The sequence below is a fragment of the Leptodactylus fuscus genome, unplaced genomic scaffold (genome assembly GCF_031893055.1).
Source record: "Leptodactylus fuscus isolate aLepFus1 unplaced genomic scaffold, aLepFus1.hap2 HAP2_SCAFFOLD_396, whole genome shotgun sequence".
NCBI lineage: Eukaryota > Metazoa > Chordata > Amphibia > Anura > Leptodactylidae > Leptodactylus > Leptodactylus fuscus.
Genome location: NW_027440419.1, coordinates 1231 through 10000, shown reverse-complemented (window position 1 = coordinate 10000; position 8770 = coordinate 1231). Strand labels below are relative to the sequence as shown.

Sequence of the window (8770 nt, the reverse complement as noted above, 5' to 3'; positions counted from 1 at the left end):
AAACACACATGTGGCAGCGGTTAATAGCAAATTGCATGGGATTTAGTCATTGACCTTTTTTTCTCAAAAGGAGGCGACATCTGAGAAAAAAAGGTGACGGCAAAGATGCGGCAGTCTTGGGACAGATGGGACGACTCTTGGGATCTGTAGAAGTTTGACCGTTTGCACGCCCTGAGACTTTCTGCCAAAAAGAAAAGGAAACTTCTGCAGATGATGGTGGATTCCCGTGCCATCTCATCACACTGGATTGCATGGATTTTTCAAGAAAGACTTCAAGCCTTCCTTTGGCCACTGGATCTTTGGTGACAAGATTGGCACTTCTACAGATGATATCTTGAGTCATTTGAATGGCGAAGTCCATGGAAAGGAAACTGAAGTTGGACAAAATTAACCTTCTTTTCCCCAAAGGAAAAGTGGGTGTGGCGTGTCATTCCTGGGGACCAAGCTGTGTTTGGAAGGCGAAATGAAGGGAAAGATAACCCGGCATTGTCGAGCTGACATGTGCGAGATGCTAGGAAGCCCGAAATGCTTTTTTGGTGTCAAACAGGAAGCTGTACTGCCATGGATGGGCTAGGTCAAAGTGGCAACGATGAAGAGGATCCTGGGAAAGAGTTCCAGAGAAAGCAAGGCTGAGGAGAGAAAAAGAGGAAGCACTCCCCGTCGGGGAATCGAACCCCGGTCTCCCGCATGACAGGCGGGGATACTCACCACTATACTAACGAGGAAGAAGCTGACTGGTGTGCCGATTGCGCTCCAGCCGAAGATGAGGTTTCCGCGACCGACCGGAAAGGAATGATCTATTTCATTGTGCCACTGAAATGGAAGGGTGAAGGAAAAAACACACATGTGGCAGCGGTTAATAGCAAATTGCATTGGATTTAGTCATTGACCTTTTTTTCTCAAAAGGAGGCGACATCTGAGAAAAAAAGGTGGTGGCAAAGATACGGCAGTCTTGGGACAGATGGGTCGACTCTTGGGATCTGTAGAAGTTTGGCCGTTTGCACGCCCTGAGACTTTCTGCCAAAAAGAAAAGGAAACTTCTGCAGATGATGGTGGATTCCCGTGCCATCTCATCACACTGGATTGCATGGATTTTTCAAGAAAGACTTCAAGCCTTCCTTTGGCTACTGGATCTTTGGTGACAAGATTGGCGCTTCTACAGATGATATCTTGAGTCATTTGAATGGCGAAGTCCATGGAAAGGAAACTGAAGTTGGACAAAATTAACCTTCTTTTCCCCAAAGGAAAAGTGGGTGTGGCGTGTCATTCCTGGGGACCAAGCTGTGTTTGGAAGGCGAAATGAAGGGAAAGATAGCCCGGCATTGTCGAGGTGACATGTGCGAGATGCTAGGAAGCCCGAAATGCTTTTTTGGTGTCAAACAGGAAGCTGTACTGCCATGGATGGGCTAGGTCAAAGTGGCAACGATGAAGAGGATCCAGGGAAAGAGTTCCAGAGAAAGCAAGGCTGAGGAGAGAAAAAGAGGAAGCACTCCCCGTCAGGGAATCGAACCCCGGTCTCCCGCGTGACAGGTGGGGATACTCACCACTATACTAACGAGGAAGAAGCTGACTGCCGCGCCGATTGCGCTCCAGCCGAAGATGAGGTTTCCGCGACCGACTGGAAAGGAACGATCTATTTCATTGCGCCACTGAAATGGAAGGGTGAAGGAAAAAACACACATGTGGCAGCGGTTAATAGCAAATTGCATTGGATTTAGTCATTGACCTTTTTTTCTCAAAAGGAGGCGACATCTGAGAAAAAAAGGTGACGGCAAAGATGCGGCAGTCTTGGGACAGATGGGTCGACTCTTGGGATCTGTAGAAGTTTGGCCGTTTGCACGCCCTGAGACTTTCTGCCAAAAAGAAAAGGAAACTTCTGCAGATGATGGTGGATTCCCGTGCCATCTCATCACACTGGATTGCATGGATTTTTCAAGAAAGACTTCAAGCCTTCCTTTGGCTACTGGATCTTTGGTGACAAGATTGGCACTTCTACAGATGATATCTTGAGTCATTTGAATGGCGAAGTCCATGGAAAGGAAACTGAAGTTGGACAAAATTAACCTTCTTTTCCCCAAAGGAAAAGTGGGTGTGGCGTGTCATTCCTGGGGACCAAGCTGTGTTTGGAAGGCGAAATGAAGGGAAAGATAGCCCGGCATTGTCGAGGTGACATGTGCGAGATGCTAGGAAGCCCGAAATGCTTTTTTGGTGTCAAACAGGAAGCTGTACTGCCATGGATGGGCTAGGTCAAGGTGGCAACGATGAAGAGGATCCTGGGAAAGAGTTCCAGAGAAAGCAAGGCTGAGGAGAGAAAAAGAGGAAGCACTCCCCATCGGGGAATCGAACCCCGGTCTCCCGCGTGACAGGCGGGGATACTCACCACTATACTAACGAGGAAGAAGCTGCCTGCCGCGCTGATTGATCTCCAGCCAAAGATGAGGTTTCCGCGACCGCCCGGAAAGGAATGATCTATTTAATTGCGTCACTGAAATGGAAGGGTGAAGGAAAAAACACACATGTGGCAGCGGTTAATAGCAAATTGCATTGGATTTAGTCATTGACCTTTTTTTCTCAAAAGGAGGCGACATCTGGGAAAAAAAGGTGGCGGCAAAGATACGGCAGTCTTGGGACAGATGGGTCGACTCTTGGGATCTGTAGAAGTTTGGCCGTTTGCACGCCCTGAGACTTTCTGCCAAAAAGAAAAGGAAACTTCAGCAGATGATGGTGGATTCCAGTGCCATCTCATATCACTGGATTGCATGGAATTTTCAAGAAAGACTTCAAGCCTTCCTTTGGCTACTGGATCTTTGGTGACAAGATTGGCGCTTCTACAGATGATATCTTGAGTCATTTGAATGGCGAAGTCCATGGAAAGGAAACTGAAGTTGGACAAAATTAACCTTCTTTTCCCCAAAGGAAAAGTGGGTGTGGCGTGTCATTCCTGGGGACCAAGCTGTGTTTGGAAGGCGAAATGAAGGGAAAGATAGCCCGGCATTGTCGAGGTGACATGTGCGAGATGCTAGGAAGCCCGAAAGGCTTTTTTGGTGTCAAACAGGAAGCTGTACTGCCATGGATGGGCTAGGTCAAAGTGGCAACGATGAAGAGGATCCTGGGAAAGAGTTCCAGAGAAAGCAAGGCTGAGGAGAGAAAAAGAGGAAGCACTCCCCATCGGGGAATCGAACCCCGGTCTCCCGCGTGACAGGCGGGGATACTCACCACTATACTAACGAGGAAGAAGCTGACTGCTGCGCCGATTGCGCTCCAGCCGAAGATGAGGATTCCGTGACCGACCGGAAAGGAATGATCTATTTCATTGCGCCACTGAAATGGAAGGGTGAAGGAAAAAACACACATGTGGCAGCGGTTAATAGCAAATTGCATTGGATTTAGTCATTGACCTTTTTTTCTCAAAAGGAGGCGACATCTGGGAAAAAAAGGTGGCGGCAAAGATACGGCAGCCTTGGGACAGATGGGTCGACTCTTGGGATCTGTAGAAGTTTGGCCGTTTGCACGCCCTGAGACTTTCTGCCAAAAAGAAAAGGAAACTTCTGCAGATGATGGTGGATTCCCGTGCCATCTCATCACACTGGATTGCATGGATTTTTCAAGAAAGACTTCAAGCCTTCCTTTGGCTACTGGATCTTTGGTGACAAGATTGGCGCTTCTACAGATGATATCTTGAGTCATTTGAATGGCGAAGTCCATGGAAAGGAAACTGAAGTTGGACAAAATTAACCTTCTTTTCCCCAAAGGAAAAGTGGGTGTGGTGTGTCATTCCTGGGGACCAAGCTGTGTTTGGAAGGCGAAATGAAGGGAAAGATAGCCCGGCATTGTCGAGGTGACATGTGCGAGATGCTAGGAAGCCCGAAATGCTTTTTTGGTGTCAAACAGGAAGCTGTACTGCCATGGATGGGCTAGGTCAAAGTGGCAACGATGAAGAGGATCCTGGGAAAGAGTTCCAGAGAAAGCAAGGCTGAGGAGAGAAAAAGAGGAAGCACTCCCCGTCGGCGAATCGAACCCCGGTCTCCCGCGTGACAGGCGGGGATACTCACCACTATACTAACGAGGAAGAAGCTGACCGCCGCGCCGATTGCGCTCCAGCCGAAGATGAGGTTTCCGCGACCGACCGGAAAGGAATGATCTATTTCATTGCGCCACTGAAATGGAAGGGTGAAGGAAAAAGCACACATGTGGCAGCGGTTAATAGCAAATTGCATTGGATTTAGTCATTGACCTTTTTTTCTCAAAAGGAGGCGACATCTGGGAAAAAAAGGTGGCGGCAAAGATACGGCAGTCTTGGGACAGATGGGTCGACTCTTGGGATCTGTAGAAGTTTGGCCGTTTGCACGCCCTGAGACTTTCTGCCAAAAAGAAAAGGAAACTTCTGCAGATGATGGTGGATTCCCGTGCCATCTCATCACACTGGATTGCATGGATTTTTCAAGAAAGACTTCAAGCCTTCCTTTGGCTACTGGATCTTTGGTGACAAGATTGGCGCTTCTACAGATGATATCTTGAGTCATTTGAATGGCGAAGTCCATGGAAAGGAAACTGAAGTTGGACAAAATTAACCTTCTTTTCCCCAAAGGAAAAGTGGGTGTGGCGTGTCATTCCTGGGGACCAAGCTGTGTTTGGAAGGCGAAATGAAGGGAAAGATAGCCCGGCATTGTCGAGGTGACATGTGCGAGATGCTAGGAAGCCCGAAATGCTTTTTTGGTGTCAAACAGGAAGCTGTACTGCCATGGATGTGCTAGGTCAAAGTGGCAACGATGAAGAGGATCCTGGGAAAGAGTTCCAGAGAAAGAAAGGCTCAGGAGAGAAAAAGAGGAAGCACTCCCCGTCGGGGAATCGAACCCCGGTCTCCCGCGTGACAGGCGGGGATACTCACCACTATACTAACGAGGAAGAAGCTGACCGCCGCGCCGATTGTGCTCCAGCCGAAGATGAGGTTTCCGCGACCGACCGGAAAGGAATGATCTATTTTATTGCGCCACTGAAATGGAAGGGTGAAGGAAAAAACACACATGTGGCAGCGGTTAATAGCAAATTGCATGGGATTTAGTCATTGACCTTTTTTTCTCAAAAGGAGGCGACATCTGAGAAAAAAAGGTGACGGCAAAGATGCGGCAGTCTTGGGACAGATGGGTCGACTCTTGGGATCTGTAGAAGTTTGACCGTTTGCACGCCCTGAGACTTTCTGCCAAAAAGAAAAGGAAACTTCTGCAGATGATGGTGGATTCCCGTGCCATCTCATCACACTGGATTGCATGGATTTTTCAAGAAAGACTTCAAGCCTTCCTTTGGCTACTGGATCTTTGGTGACAAGATTGGCGCTTCTACAGATGATATCTTGAGTCATTTGAATGGCGAAGTCCATGGAAAGGAAACTGAAGTTGGACAAAATTAACCTTCTTTTCCCCAAAGGAAAAGTGGGTGTGGTGTGTCATTCCTGGGGACCAAGCTGTGTTTGGAAGGCGAAATGAAGGGAAAGATAGCCCGGCATTGTCGAGGTGACATGTGCGAGATGCTAGGAAGCCCGAAATGCTTTTTTGGTGTCAAACAGGAAGCTGTACTGCCATGGATGGGCTAGGTCAAAGTGGCAACGATGAAGAGGATCCTGGGAAAGAGTTCCAGAGAAAGCAAGGCTGAGGAGAGAAAAAGAGGAAGCACTCCCCGTCGGCGAATCGAACCCCGGTCTCCCGCGTGACAGGTGGGGATACTCACCACTATACTAACGAGGAAGAAGCTGACCGCCGCGCCGATTGCGCTCCAGCCGAAGATGAGGTTTCCGCGACCGACCGGAAAGGAATGATCTATTTCATTGCGCCACTGAAATGGAAGGGTGAAGGAAAAAGCACACATGTGGCAGCGGTTAATAGCAAATTGCATTGGATTTAGTCATTGACCTTTTTTTCTCAAAAGGAGGCGACATCTGGGAAAAAAAGGTGGCGGCAAAGATACGGCAGTCTTGGGACAGATGGGTCGACTCTTGGGATCTGTAGAAGTTTGGCCGTTTGCACGCCCTGAGACTTTCTGCCAAAAAGAAAAGGAAACTTCTGCAGATGATGGTGGATTCCCGTGCCATCTCATCACACTGGATTGCATGGATTTTTCAAGAAAGACTTCAAGCCTTCCTTTGGCTACTGGATCTTTGGTGACAAGATTGGCGCTTCTACAGATGATATCTTGAGTCATTTGAATGGCGAAGTCCATGGAAAGGAAACTGAAGTTGGACAAAATTAACCTTCTTTTCCCCAAAGGAAAAGTGGGTGTGGCGTGTCATTCCTGGGGACCAAGCTGTGTTTGGAAGGCGAAATGAAGGGAAAGATAGCCCGGCATTGTCGAGGTGACATGTGCGAGATGCTAGGAAGCCCGAAATGCTTTTTTGGTGTCAAACAGGAAGCTGTACTGCCATGGATGGGCTAGGTCAAAGTGGCAACGATGAAGAGGATCCTGGGAAAGAGTTCCAGAGAAAGCAAGGCTCAGGAGAGAAAAAGAGGAAGCACTCCCCGTCGGGGAATCGAACCCCGGTCTCCCGCGTGACAGGCGGGGATACTCACCACTATACTAACGAGGAAGAAGCTGACCGCCGCGCCGATTGTGCTCCAGCCGAAGATGAGGTTTCCGCGACCGACCGGAAAGGAATGATCTATTTTATTGCGCCACTGAAATGGAAGGGTGAAGGAAAAAACACACATGTGGCAGCGGTTAATAGCAAATTGCATGGGATTTAGTCATTGACCTTTTTTTCTCAAAAGGAGGCGACATCTGAGAAAAAAAGGTGACGGCAAAGATGCGGCAGTCTTGGGACAGATGGGTCGACTCTTGGGATCTGTAGAAGTTTGACCGTTTGCACGCCCTGAGACTTTCTGCCAAAAAGAAAAGGAAACTTCAGCAGATGATGGTGGATTCCCGTGCCATCTCATCACACTGGATTGCATGGATTTTTCAAGAAAGACTTCAAGCCTTCCTTTGGCTACTGGATCTTTGGTGACAAGATTGGCACTTCTACAGATGATATCTTGAGTCATTTGAATGGCGAAGTCCATGGAAAGGAAACTGAAGTTGGACAAAATTAACCTTCTTTTCCCCAAAGGAAAAGTGGGTGTGGCGTGTCATTCCTGGGGACCAAGCTGTGTTTGGAAGGCGAAATGAAGGGAAAGATAGCCCGGCATTGTGGAGCTGACATGTGCGAGATGCTAGGAAGCCCGAAATGCTTTTTTGGTGTCAAACAGGAAGCTGTACTGCCATGGATGGGCTAGGTCAAAGTGGCAACGATGAAGAGGATCCTGGGAAAGAGTTCCAGAGAAAGCAAGGCTGAGGAGAGAAAAAGAGGAAGCACTCCCCGTCGGGGAATCGAACCCCGGTCTCCCGCGTGACAGGCGGGGATACTCACCACTATACTAACGAGGAAGAAGCTGACTGGTGTGCCGATTGCGCTCCAGCCGAAGATGAGGTTTCCGCGACCGACCGGAAAGGAATGATCTATTTCATTGTGCCACTGAAATGGAAGGGTGAAGGAAAAAACACACATGTGGCAGCGGTTAATAGCAAATTGCATTGGATTTAGTCATTGACCTTTTTTTCTCAAAAGGAGGCGACATCTGGGAAAAAAAGGTGGCGGCAAAGATACGGCAGTCTTGGGACAGATGGGTCGACTCTTGGGATCTGTAGAAGTTTGGCCGTTTGCACGCCCTGAGACTTTCTGCCAAAAAGAAAAGGAAACTTCTGCAGATGATGGTGGATTCCCGTGCCATCTCATCACACTGGATTGCATGGATTTTTCAAGAAAGACTTCAAGCCTTCCTTTGGCTACTGGATCTTTGGTGACAAGATTGGCACTTCTACAGATGATATCTTGAGTCATTTGAATGGCGAAGTCCATGGAAAGGAAACTGAAGTTGGACAAAATTAACCTTCTTTTCCCCAAAGGAAAAGTGGGTGTGGCGTGTCATTCCTGGGGACCAAGCTGTGTTTGGAAGGCGAAATGAAGGGAAAGATAGCCCGGCATTGTCGAGGTGACATGTGCGAGATGCTAGGAAGCCCGAAATGCTTTTTTGGTGTCAAACAGGAAGCTGTACTGCCATGGATGGGCTAGGTCAAGGTGGCAACGATGAAGAGGATCCTGGGAAAGAGTTCCAGAGAAAGCAAGGCTGAGGAGAGAAAAAGAGGAAGCACTCCCCGTCGGGGAATCGAACCCCGGTCTCCCGCGTGACAGGCGGGGATACTCACCACTATACTAACGAGGAAGAAGCTGACTGCTGCGCCGATTGCGCTCCAGCCAAAGATGAGGTTTCCGCGACCGACCGGAAAGGAATGATCTATTTCATTGCGCCACTGAAATGGAAGGGTGAAGGAAAAAACACACATGTGGCAGCGGTTAATAGCAAATTGCATGGGATTTAGTCATTGACCTTTTTTCTCAAAAGGAGGCGACATCTGAGAAAAAAAGGTGACGGCAAAGATACGGCAGTCTTGGGACAGATGGGACGACTCTTGGGATCTGTAGAAGTTTGGCCATTTACACGCCCTGAGACTTTCTGCCAAAAAGAAAAGGAAACTTCTGCAGATGATGGTGGATTCCCGTGCCATCTCATCACACTGGATTGCATGGATTTTTCAAGAAAGACTTCAAGCCTTCCTTTGGCTACTGGATCTTTGGTGACAAGATTGGCACTTCTACAGATGATATCTTGAGTCATTTGAATGGCGAAGTCCATGGAAAGGAAACTGAAGTTGGACAAAATTAACCTTCTTTTCCCCAAAGGAA

General features: G+C 48.3%; 7 non-coding genes across 7 annotated transcripts; all 7 read right to left on the bottom strand.

Moving 5' to 3' along the window:
• Positions 1-653: 653 nt before the first annotated feature.
• Positions 654-725, bottom strand: TRNAD-GUC (transfer RNA aspartic acid (anticodon GUC)). The gene has a single exon. It is a non-coding gene; the product is annotated as a tRNA-Asp (tRNA).
• A 1600-nt stretch (positions 726-2325) lies between these two features.
• TRNAD-GUC (transfer RNA aspartic acid (anticodon GUC)) lies at positions 2326-2397 on the bottom strand. The gene has a single exon. It is a non-coding gene; the product is annotated as a tRNA-Asp (tRNA).
• Positions 2398-3161: 764 nt separating this feature from the next.
• TRNAD-GUC (transfer RNA aspartic acid (anticodon GUC)) lies at positions 3162-3233 on the bottom strand. The gene has a single exon. It is a non-coding gene; the product is annotated as a tRNA-Asp (tRNA).
• Positions 3234-4833: 1600 nt separating this feature from the next.
• Positions 4834-4905, bottom strand: TRNAD-GUC (transfer RNA aspartic acid (anticodon GUC)). Its single transcript has one exon. It is a non-coding gene; the product is annotated as a tRNA-Asp (tRNA).
• A 1600-nt stretch (positions 4906-6505) lies between these two features.
• TRNAD-GUC (transfer RNA aspartic acid (anticodon GUC)) lies at positions 6506-6577 on the bottom strand. Its single transcript has one exon. It is a non-coding gene; the product is annotated as a tRNA-Asp (tRNA).
• A 764-nt stretch (positions 6578-7341) lies between these two features.
• On the bottom strand, positions 7342-7413 carry TRNAD-GUC (transfer RNA aspartic acid (anticodon GUC)). Its single transcript has one exon. It is a non-coding gene; the product is annotated as a tRNA-Asp (tRNA).
• A 764-nt stretch (positions 7414-8177) lies between these two features.
• Positions 8178-8249, bottom strand: TRNAD-GUC (transfer RNA aspartic acid (anticodon GUC)). The gene has a single exon. It is a non-coding gene; the product is annotated as a tRNA-Asp (tRNA).
• Positions 8250-8770: the final 521 nt, after the last annotated feature.